The sequence below is a fragment of the Ochotona princeps genome, chromosome 25 (genome assembly GCF_030435755.1).
Source record: "Ochotona princeps isolate mOchPri1 chromosome 25, mOchPri1.hap1, whole genome shotgun sequence".
NCBI classification, from domain to species: Eukaryota; Metazoa; Chordata; class Mammalia; order Lagomorpha; family Ochotonidae; genus Ochotona; species Ochotona princeps.
Genome location: NC_080856.1, coordinates 202,565 through 214,427, shown reverse-complemented (window position 1 = coordinate 214,427; position 11,863 = coordinate 202,565).

Below are 11,863 nucleotides of genomic sequence, written 5' to 3'. Positions count from 1 at the left end.
TCCGGTTATATATAGTATATGTAGTACAAATACAGTAATGTAAGGCAAACAAGATGGAAACTCCAAGCTCCCGTTTTTCTGTCTCCTAGTCCTATGAGTTGAGCAGGCTCAGTACAGCCGTGCTCTCCTGGGCTGTCATGCCGCTGCCTGGAGCCATCTGAAGGCTTGGCTGCACTGGTACCCACGTTGTCTCCTGTGATCTCTTGTGCTGGGCTTCCTTGGTATGAGACTCAGCATAGCTTGCCTTGTTAGATGATGGCTGGCTTTCCCTAGAACACTTATTCTCAGCCACAAAGGAAGAAGAAGCAATGGCCTGTGAAGTGCTGCAGTAGCACAGGCAGCACCAAGGTCCAACCAGCTTCACTGGGGAGAAGATTAAGAAAGGCATCTGTTGTGGGAAGGTGCAGCTGTGAACATCAGCTGGCCCCTCGTATACAGTCTGTACTCGGCAGAAGACCAGAGACATTGCAATCAATCAAGCCTCAGTTTCCGTCATTTCACCGCCTGCCATTCTCCCCAGAACTGGCTGCACTCTGGACATGTTAGCACCATTCTCTGGATTAATGGGACTTTGAGAGTTCCTGCCTGTGAGCATGCTGTTCTAACTGCTTGGAGTACCCTTTCGTCTTGAGTTAGCTTCTTTCAGCCTTTGATAGCTGTCACTCCACTGTGGAGAAGGGAGGGGCTGTGTTCAGAGGTCACCTTCCTGTGTATAACTAAAGTGTTCCAGTCCTAACTGCCTTCTCTATCCACCCAGCACTCTGTCCACGAATCTGTTAACCATGTAACACTATAGTTGTCTGCTTCCATGTGGCTCTCGCACAACTCGTCTATCTGCGTTGTCCACATCATCCCTGGTGACTGGTATGTAATATGTGCTTGTATTTCATATTAAATGTGTGAATAAATGAGTTAGTGTGATTTAGTCAAATCACTCATAGCTTATATATTAATAATATTTTTAGTTTAATTTAAAAGTATAAACACAATGGGTGGCACTGTGGTCCATGGGGTTAAGCCATTGCCTGTAATTCTGGCATCCAGGTTCGTGCTGATTGGGGTCTAGGCTGCTTCTCTTACAATCTAGTGCAACTAATAGCCTGGCAAAAGCAGCAGAAGATGGTCTGAACACCTGAGTCCCTGCACCCTTGGGGGAGACCCGGATGAAGCTCCTGGCTTTCACTTAGGCCTTCATGTGCTGTTGTAGCCATTTGGGAAGTGAACCAGTGGATGGAAGAGCTCTTTCTCTCCCAGTAACTCTGCTTTTCAAGTAAATAAATAAATCTTTAAAAATGTAAATGTGCCAAATGTACTGCTCAGTGAATTTGCATACACAGTGACATAAAATCAACACTCAGGTTGGGAAGCAGAGCATGGCTAGCCTTCTAGAAGCACCTTGTGCTGCGTTCTGTCGCTGACCTCTCGAAGTGTAGCTAGGATTCTGAATTTCCAGCACCAGACATTAGTTTTTCACATTTTTGGACTTTGTACAAAAGGAGTCATATAATGCATTTTCTTTTATGTCTATTTTTATTCAGCATTCTGTCAATTTTTAAAAAAAGATTTATTTATTTTATTGAAAGATGTACAGAGAGAAGGAGAGACAGAGAGAAAGACCTTCCATCCCCTGGTTCACTCTCCAAGTAGCCACAACAGCCAGAGTTGAGCCGATCTGAAGCCAGGAGCCAGGAGCTTCCTCCAGGTCTCCCACGTGGGTACAGAGTCCCAAGGGTTTGGGCCGTCCTGTACTGCTTTCCCAGGTCCCAAGCAGGAAGCTGGAAGAGAAGTGGAGCAGCTGGGATACAAACTGGCATCAATATGGGATCCTGGTGCTTGTAAGGTGAGGACTTTAGCCACTATAGGCTATTGTCCGGGCCCCATTCTGTCAGTTTATCCACATTCTTGTATGTATTTGTAGTTCATTTATTCTTATTGCTCTATAGCATTCTCTCATGACTATTTAACAATTTGTTTATTCTGCTGGTGGTGGGCATTGTGGCTTTTATGAACGGTGTGGAGCTGCTGCAGTAACATAGTAGGCTAAGCCTCTACTTGCATCCCATGTGAGCGCTGGTTCATGCTTGAAAAGCAGCAGAAGATGGCTCAAGTGCTTGGAACCCTGCACCACGTAGAAGACTAGGCAGAAGCTCCTGTTTCCTGGCTTTGGATCAACTTAGTTTGAGCTGTTGTAGCCATTTGGGAAGTGAACCAGCAGATAGAAAACCCTTTCTCTCTTTGCCTCTCCTCTCTGTAACTCTACCTTTCAAATAAAAGTAAATTAAATTTAATTAATGAGTAAAATTTTAAAATAGAATCTGTATATGTCTGGGAGAACACAGTAAAATATAGTTGACTTCAGTTCTGGTCAAGAGCCAGTCAGAGGATAGAAATCATGTAGCAGTTTGAATGGAGGAAATTTAATATAATGAAATATAATATAAAGGAAGTTTAATATAGCTCACATCAGAGGATTAACTGCAAGAAATGCTTAAGAGAACCCCTAAGATGTAAGCAGTGTTAAGCTGAAGTTGGCTGTGTTGGTATCCCATTTGAGCACAGGTTTGTCGTGACTGCTCCTCTTCCAGCCCAGCTTCACTTTCCAGTTCTTGTTGCTGAGTTGCCATTTGTGTAATTGTATCATTGAGCTGAGATGACAAATCTTACACAAGGAAAAGTGATTGTCATACTAGCTTTAGGGGGGGAAAAGATCTCCAGGAATGGAGTGGTTTGGGTTTTTCACCTGTGGCAAGCCTCCAGGTTCATTACTATATCTCCGCCTCCTTGGCTTGTACACAGGCCCTTATCCCACCCTCATCCCATCACCTATAGGACTTTACCAGTGGAGGGCTGAAATGACAGATAGGACCAAACTCTATGTGGGATGTTTTTTCCCATTCACACATAACAATGCTGAAATTTAATTTCTCAATTAGGCATAGTGAGTGATTAACAATAGGTAAAATAAGCTAGAATAATTACAACAATATACTGCAATAAAATTGCCAAGTAAAATTAGGGTTCTTGGAATACAAACATTGAGACCTGGATGGCCAATGTAGGTGGCTGGCTGATCAGTGACATGGATGTTCTGGACAAAAGGAGTATCCTTGTCCCTGTGGGATACAGTGGGACATCAGGAGTCTTCACACTGCTTAGAGCTGAGCTCAATTTTAAAATTTATGAATTATTTCTAGAATTTTCCATGTAGTATTTGTTAACTGCAGATAACTGAAACCATAAAAAATAAATCTGTAGGTAAGAGAGGGCTAACATTGTGTGAAAGCTACAGCCCAGTTGTAATGTCTACCAGGTCCAGTATCAGTGGGGAGCAATTTTTGAAAGAGCAGATAATTTATAATTATTTCCAGAAAATTTATGTGTTTTAAAAAATTATTTATTTGAAAGGCAGAGTTAAGGGGGAGGGAAGAGACAAGGAGATTATCTATCCTCTGGCTCACTCCCCAGGTGGCCACAACAGCTGGGTCTGGACCAGGCAGGAGCCAAGAATTCCATGCAAGTTTCCCATGTGGATGGCAAGGGCTCAACACTTGGGCCATCATCTACTGCCTTCCCAGGCACGTTAGTAGGGAGCTGGATGGGAATGAGAGCAGTCCTGTTTGGGAACTCTAATGGGAGCTCTGATGTGACGTGTCAGCACCACCAGCAGTGGTTTAACCTGGCTGTAATGCCAGCACCAATTTAGAACTGAAATTTGGTGTTCCTGAGATAATTTTGAGTGGAAATCCTGATGTCATTCCTTGCTTTGTTAGCTACATGACATTGATCATGACACTGATCTTTTGTGTAGCCAGCATTGTGGTTTTGGACATTCCCAACTGCAATGTGCAGATTCTCTCCGAGTCTGGATGAACCATCATCCTAGGGGCCTAATAACCAAATGGCCCCATATTCTCCTGGAAACTGCTAATGGCTGAAGACAGATCAGTGCTCTTCCAGTGCCCTCTAGTGTTGTTATTACCTTCAGATTATCACTTAAGAATATTGAAATGACTTCCTGGAGCTGCAGTTTGGTACCTTGGTTCTCCTTTTGACACCAGTGTCTTAAATTTGAGTTTCTGAGTTGGAATACCAGCTCTAGTTGCTTGCTAATGTGTGTCCTGGGAAGCAGCAGGTGGTAGCTTAGGACCTGCTACCCACAAGCCCCAAAGGTGAACTGGGTGGATTTCACCTGGCCCAGTCCCTCTGACCCAGACCCTCTCTGTCTTTCAAATAAAGTGAAAATAAGTAAAAAGCAATAATTTCCTTGCCAGTCTTCCCCTGCCATGCTGGGCAAGAATGATGTTCTTGCCATTTTGGACACCCTCTTAGCAATAGTGACTTTACCCACAAATACTTGTCTACCGAATGAAGAGTGCGTGAACAGATTGTGGTGTTCGTTCTGTGTATTTTTGTCTTTCATGTTTTTTTGGCATTCAGTGTATTGTCCTTTGACCACTGTTCCCTGCTTCGTTCTAGTTGAAGAAGCCCAGCTGACTGAGCGGTAGTAAGTCTGGGCTATGAATGAGTCAGGTGTAGAAGGCAGTCTGTGGCATCAGTCTCTAGCTGTGCTGCATAATCTGACAGGTGTTTGGGGAATTCTCTGCTGACTCTTGTATTCTGAACTGAGTTGTCAGACAGCTGACTATTAGGATAAAAAGTTAGGGTTGACTTTTTTCAATTTACAAATATTCAGTACTGTGCCAGAAAACATAGGAGTATACATCACCATGCTGGCACAAGGTAAGAGCTTAATACATATTTATTAATAAGTAAGAGCCCAGAACATGTACCCATTGCCCTCAGTCACAATAGGTAACATAAAGCACTTAACATAATTCATGCATTATACTCAAAATTATCTTATTTGATCCTTATGAAAATCAACTAAGGTAGATATTGTGTGATAGCTATTTTGTACACGAGGAAATTGGGATTGAGAGAGATGAAGAGACTTCCCAAGGTCATGTGACATTGTCAACTTGCTGCCCTCAGGCTGTGATGCCCTGACCCAAGGGGTACTCAGTGGCAGCAGAGAGGGAAGCTATTAGGGTTTTCCTGTGAAGAAAAGTACTTGGGTCACCTTACGCTGCTTTCTGAGCTGCAATAGCAGGAAGCTGGATCAGGAGTGGAACAGCCAGCACTGGAGTGGAACCTGCTATGCTATCATGCTGACCCTGGTGCTGGTGATATTTCACGTCCAAACAGAGCAGAAAACTGCTTTGTGGGCTTTTCCAGCTTGGTACGGCTCAGAACACAGGACAGGTGCTTGTCTGGGATCTTTTTGGGATCAGGTGTGATCTCGCCTATTCATGGAGATATGCCCAGACTTGTTTGGGATTCTTTAGATCCCTGCTTGCTTTAACCAGGATACCTGGTTTGTAAGGAACAGAGAGTTTTGTGAGCAGTGATGAGGCAAGAGGTGTGAGGAAGATCAAGGTAAAAAAAATTTTGTTTCTGTTCTTGTGTATCTTACAGGTGCAAGACAAACTGACTCCAAGGAATAACGATTTCAGAGTCTGCAGTGATCTAATCAGCTGGGTTGGTTCAGGTACAGATTTTTTTTTAAAGATTTATTTATTTTCATTATAAGGGCAGATTTTACAGGAAGAGGAGAGACAGATCTTCCATCCACTGATTCACATCTACAACAGCCAGAACTGAACTGATTGATAGTCAAGAGTCGGGAGCTTCTTCTGGGTTTCCCACAAAGGTGCAGAATCCCAAGGACTTGAGTCATACATCCTCCACTGTCCCCTCTACCCCCAAACCATAAGCAGTAGAGAGATGAATTAAAAATGGAGCAGCCAAGACTCAAAACATTACTCATATGGTATGTAGGCACCACCAGCCACAGGATTAGCCTACTGCACCAGGGCCTCAAGTGTGGGCCTCAAGTCCAGTTGCTGCTACCAGTTAGTTCTCATTGCCCTGCGCTGATTGCTGAAGGTTAGTTACAGCATGCCTCTGAAAATGGACTATTAGTCCCCAAGTGTGGGAAGTCAAGCAGTTGGGACAGATGGCACAAGGGACTAACTAGCCCGGCTCCTTGGTTAACAAGGCTGCAAGGAGTGCAAGTGCCCGCAGAATGCCTCTCTAATCACCTCATTGCTGCCTCACCCCATTGTATGGACACTCAGTCACCTCTCTGATATTTCATGGAATTCTCCTGAGGGTATTGTTGTTTTTTTGCAAATGTGAAATGATTTCTGTAACTGATTTAATACTGGAAACTATTTTATCAATCACGTTATGGTAAAAGGATCTCTAGCAATTAAAGACAATGAGACATAGCTGAAAGCATACAGTATGAACCTATATTGTTCCTAAGTGTCTTATTGTGTGCCCACCTTTGTCCTACAACTTACCCTAAGATGCGTAATGTTCTCCATAAGAAATGGCTTGATAATATCTTAGAACAGACGGTAATCATGGAGGTACGAAGAGTTTGTTTACCGTGCAGCCTCAAACTGCTACAATATATGGAATGATGTAGTCACCTTGACTTCCCTCCATGTAAAGCAAAATATGAGGTACCTCCTAAAATGGAGATAAATGTTATGAACCCCTAGAGGAAAATGGTTTGAAACTTTTACCTTATATTTTCATTTATATTTAGGGAAAGAAAATAGTTTAAAAAGATATAAAATTTATTGTGAAGGCTCTCCATTCATAGGAAGGCCAAGCCACCCTAATTCTTTCCACTACCCTTTAACAAAAGAACAAAAAACAATTGTTCAGACTAGGTGAAGGTGATGATAGTTAATGTATGATTGATTGTAAGATTTAATAAAGAACTATGATATTGCCCTTATAAAGTCCTTTCATTTATAAGCTTTCTTTTTAATTTTGTATTCTTGATATTTCATGTAATATTAGTTTAGGTTTAGTAAAAATTGATTTTGGATGTAAGTAAACCACCTGTCACTATGTAACCGCATGTGCTGCCAACCATGGGGTTCCTGGCTTCAGCTGGGTGACTGCAGGTTTGCGTGAGTAATGGCTTGCTGAAGATATTTTCTTTGAAGTAAAATGATAATTATGTTTTTTCGAATTGTTTTTGTATTCTTTTAACCATGAAGTAAAAATGAAACAATTGGATATTGTGCAAAAGCTTGTGATGATTTCTGTATAAATAAAGAAGGCAGCTTTTCTGAGTTGTCCATTATGAGCATCATGCCATAGTGGTCCACGTCTCTTCTTGTCTTCTTTCCTGCCGAGTCACACACCCTTCCCAAGCTCTGAACTCGGCTGTAGCTGGTCTCCAGCACCCAAGCCTTTCAGCGATCACACAGCATGGAAACTGCAGTCTGCTAGGACAACTCAACCCAGCACCTGAGCTTGCTCCTTAGGAGGGCTAAGGAAACATGGCTCTTTCACACAAGATAAAAGCATTTACTGCGTAGCAACTAGGAACCCCATGATCACCAGTGTGGTGCTCTGCATTTGTGTTAGATATGAAAAGTGTCCTTTTTTCTTTAAAGATTTATTTTTTATTTTTTTGAAAAGTGGAGTTGCATACAGAGGGGGATGCTTGGCCAAACCAAAGCCAGGGGCTTCATCTGTGTCTGATGTGGGTGCAGGGGTCCAAGCACTTGAACCATATTCTGCTGCTTTCCCAGGTGTGTTAGCAAGGAGCTGGATTGGAAATGAAGCAACTGGGACTAAAATTTGCACTCATTGGATGTCAGGGTCTCAGGTGGTGGCATAACTCAAAGTGCCACAATGGCAGCCCCTAAAAATGGAAGTTTGGGCGTTCCTTTCAGTAGCAAACTCTCTGACAATAGAGATGGTTCATTTGTTGTTGTAAAGGCAGCATTGGTTTTCTTCCACAAATACCCATTATTTCCTGAAACCAGATGGGGCTGTTGAGAAGGCTGGGTCTGAGAATAGGAGTTTCTGGTGCGTGCTGCTCTTGGAGCCTGTGCTGCTGACAGCCCAGCATGCCCCTCGTGATGCAGCCAGGACAGTAGGGAACTCAGGTTTGTTGTGCAATGACCCTGCTGTGGGTAAAGTGGAAAGTCCTCACACAAACATCGCAGTCTGCAGTTTTCAGTTCTCAAAAAAAGAAAGGGAAGCTCAGAGAGACGGTGGTTAATGCATCCACAATTTGTGTGTCTGTTTAAAAGTTGTGATCTGGCTCAGACAGAGCAGTGGACAGCATATCCAGGTGCACATGGAAGATATGGCAGTACTTTGGAGTCTGCAGAGGACATCTGGTACCATAACAGAGGATGGAGGACAGAACAAATTGATCAACTATCCCAGCCAAGTGTTGGCAGTGAAGATCTGGGCAGGTGGAGACGTTTAGGTGGACTATGTCAGCCAGTGGATTCTGAAGAGATTTCATCATGCTTGGAATGGCGAGATTGGCAGCAATTCAGAACAGTTGAACTATCGAAACCACTTGGGCAGTGCGCTCGGAGCATGCCCCACATGGTTGGGGTGCATGGGTGTGGCTTTTCCCTTTGTCTCTCCTCTTCCCCCAGATAGAGGAAGGAAAAAAGAGAATGTGGAAACAATGGTCTCATCCACTTTCCTGTAGCCCATGATGCTTTGAGCCCTAATCAACTATGTAAAGATTATTAGAAAAAGTTGTGATTGATCCCTCACATGTTCATGGGGAAAAATTTCATACTTCTTTCCACTGCTCTTCACACCCCCACACCCCCACACATGGAACCCACTCTGTACTCAGCATCAAGAACTGATCATTTTTTAGCATCTTCTTTTTTCATTGTATTAATCTCAGTGTTCATTGTTCAGGTTTTTTTCAAAATTATATTTATTTGAAGGCAAGAGTCAATCTTTCTCTCCCCCTCTCTCTCACACACACATGCACAGGGAGGGAGGGATGGAGTAGAGAGATTAATTGTTCTTTATTGGCTGATTCGTTGTACAAATGGCTGCAACAGCTAGGAGTGGGCCTGGCAAAAGCAAGGGTCTAAGAACTCCATCTTGGTCTCTTATGTGAGTGGCAGGGACACAAACACTTGCCATCCTCTGCTGCTTTGCCAGGCACATTAGCAGTGAGCTTGATGGGAAGCAGAACAGCTAAGAATCAGACTGGAACTCCAATGTGGGATGCCAGCCCTGGAGGCAACAGCTTGCTTAGCTTGCTGCACCACAATGTCAGCCCCATTGTTCAGTTTTCTTTTGATAGAAAATGGATATATGTTGCATTCAGCAGAGAGGACAAGAAACAGTTGGGTGATTATGAATAAAGGGAGCTGCAGAGATCACAAATTCAATTGGGAACTGCATGATATGGCTCGAACTCTCCAAACCCACTCTCCTACTCCTCTGCAGGCTCCTGACGCTGTCCCTCTGCTTGTATCTGTGCAAACTGCAGACCCTCAGGCTTGGCGGAATGCTCCTTTGTCCAGTGGTAGTGCTCCTGCTCTATTGAAGGTGAGTCACTTCAAGGCTATCCAGCTCTACTAGCTCAAGGGAGAAATTGCAGCTACTAGGTGTCTGGTGCACTGAGCTGGGATCCCATGATTTATCTGCTGTAGCATATCCCACATCACATCATCAAAAAGATCTTTGCATACCTATTGACATTCTGTAGCAGGCTTAGTGACAATACTGGGCTGATGGAAGAATCTTATGTATCATGAATATGAATATCATTATTCAAATCACTGTGGTAGATGTTGAAGATAAAAGGAAATGTTTTATTTTGTGTTCATTAAGCACTAGAGGGTATGTTTCCCGGCTCCCAACTCATTATGCCTGTTATGGTTAATGGGAGTTAAATTCCAACATCACATCAAGGGGGAGAAATGATCCCTCAAGTATTTGGAAACTTTTCCCTCCAAATTGCAGATCAAAGCTAGGTTATGAACTTCTATGCTGTCTTCCTAATGGATTAGACTAACTGCTTTCTTTGTTTTTTTTTCCTCTGAACACTATCTTTCCATAAGTACAAATGACTACAGAAAGGTAGGCGTGAGAGACTGAGGTCACAGGACCAGACACCACTGTGGGTTTTCTCTACAGGACAGAAAAAAATAACATTATAACAGTGAGATGTCTTAGAGAGTTCCTCCCCAATACCTGTGGGAAGAACATTCCAGGACTAAACTCTGGATTGTACCAGACCCTCTAAGAGCTGCATTTTCCTACACATACATTTCTATGATAAAGCTTAATTTATAAGTTATATAAGGTGAGAGATTCAGAACAACTCAGTAAAATAGAGCAATTGTAACAATATATTGGAATGAAAGTTATTTAAGATTTATGGTTACTTGCTTCTGAAATTTTCCATTAAATGTACTTGGATCTCTGGTTGACCATAAGCAGCAGAAACCATAGGAAGCACCACTGCAAATGAGGAAGACCAGTGTGTGAGTCCACGAAGAAACTAGGGGCCTGAGAGTTAAGCAGCCTGCTCACAATCCTGCACCTGGCAGGAGCACCAGGCCACAAGCCCAGAGTGCTCTGGTGTGAAGACATGTGATTCAGGCAGGAATTGGATTTGGTGGTTGAAACTGTTTGGAATTCTTGCATCCTGTGTGAGAGTGCCCAGTTTGAGACCTGGCCTCTGATTCCAGTCCTGTGCATCCCTGGATGCAGCAAGTGAGAGCTCAAGTATGTGGGTCCCTGCCATCTATGTCAGAGACCCAGGCTGAGTTCCAGCTTTGGCCTGGCCCATTCCCAGCTGGTGTGGGCATTTGAGGAGTAAACCAGTGGATGAAAGACCTCTCTTTGTGTTTACCTCTGTCTTTCAAATGAAAAGAAAAGTAACCAATAGATAATTTTAAAAAAGCATGTAAATACACTGTTGTAGGCCACCTCTCTGGTGTATGCCAGATGCTTGCTCTGAGATAGTATTGTGACTGTACCAGCTGAGGCAGGCATAGAAGAGGCAAGACTGAGCTGACAGATTTGCTGGAGAGGGGTGGGTGACTGAGTCACATGAACCCATGCAAGTTAACTGCCCCTGTGGTTTTTTCCCTTTTCAACCTGGGGAAATGAATAACTCTGGGCCACTGGGAGAGTTAGCCAGAAAAGAAGTGTGACCTGGAGTGGGGTAAGACAGTGTGGACAAGAAAGAGCAGGTGGCTAGGCTGGGACCTTAGCTTGCTCAGGGGAGGGGCAGCTGCTCCTTGTGTACCACACGGCTGTAGAGGAGGCTTCTGGAGACTTCATGGGGAGAAATCCTAGAGAGCTCATCCTCATTTAGGTTTTCATAACGGTTAAAAACACATCTCTACTGCTGCATAAAACCTGTTCTTTTGTTGCCCCAAAAGACAGAGAAGGTCCCTGCTCTCCTCATGCCATGTCTTCCAGTTACAGCCTCTCTGCTCCTAACAGAACACAGCCCAGCTCTCTGTTCTCCTCCCAGGCCCCATGTGGTGTTGTCCTTTGTGCTCTCTGTGGCTGGCTTCTGTCTGGAGTAAATGTGGGGCCTAGAGGAAATGGAAATGGACCTGCTGCAGATGTCACAGAGGATAGCCCGCCCGCAAAGCTGCACCCAGCCCCAAGCACCTCATTACCAGCAGCACAGACAAATGGGGTGGCTGTTCAGGGAAAAGCAACCGGAGTGATGGAGAAAGACAACTTGATTTATGGAGAAGAGTTGAATTGATAGTGCTCTGTAAATGACCATCTTGGGAACCGTGGACTTCTATCTGGAGGCTGTAAACAGTCCACAAAGTGAGAATTATCTGGAGCGAAAGCTCAGAGACATAACAGAGTAATGAAAAGAAATTCATGGTAATAATGGGCTGTCATTTTACTCCTATTCCCAGCTTGAAAAACCTCACAACATCTTATGGCTAAGTATAATAGATACACTCCAACAGAGTGTTTTTAGACTGGAAATGGTTTATAATTTAGCTAAGACCTTTGCAATAAA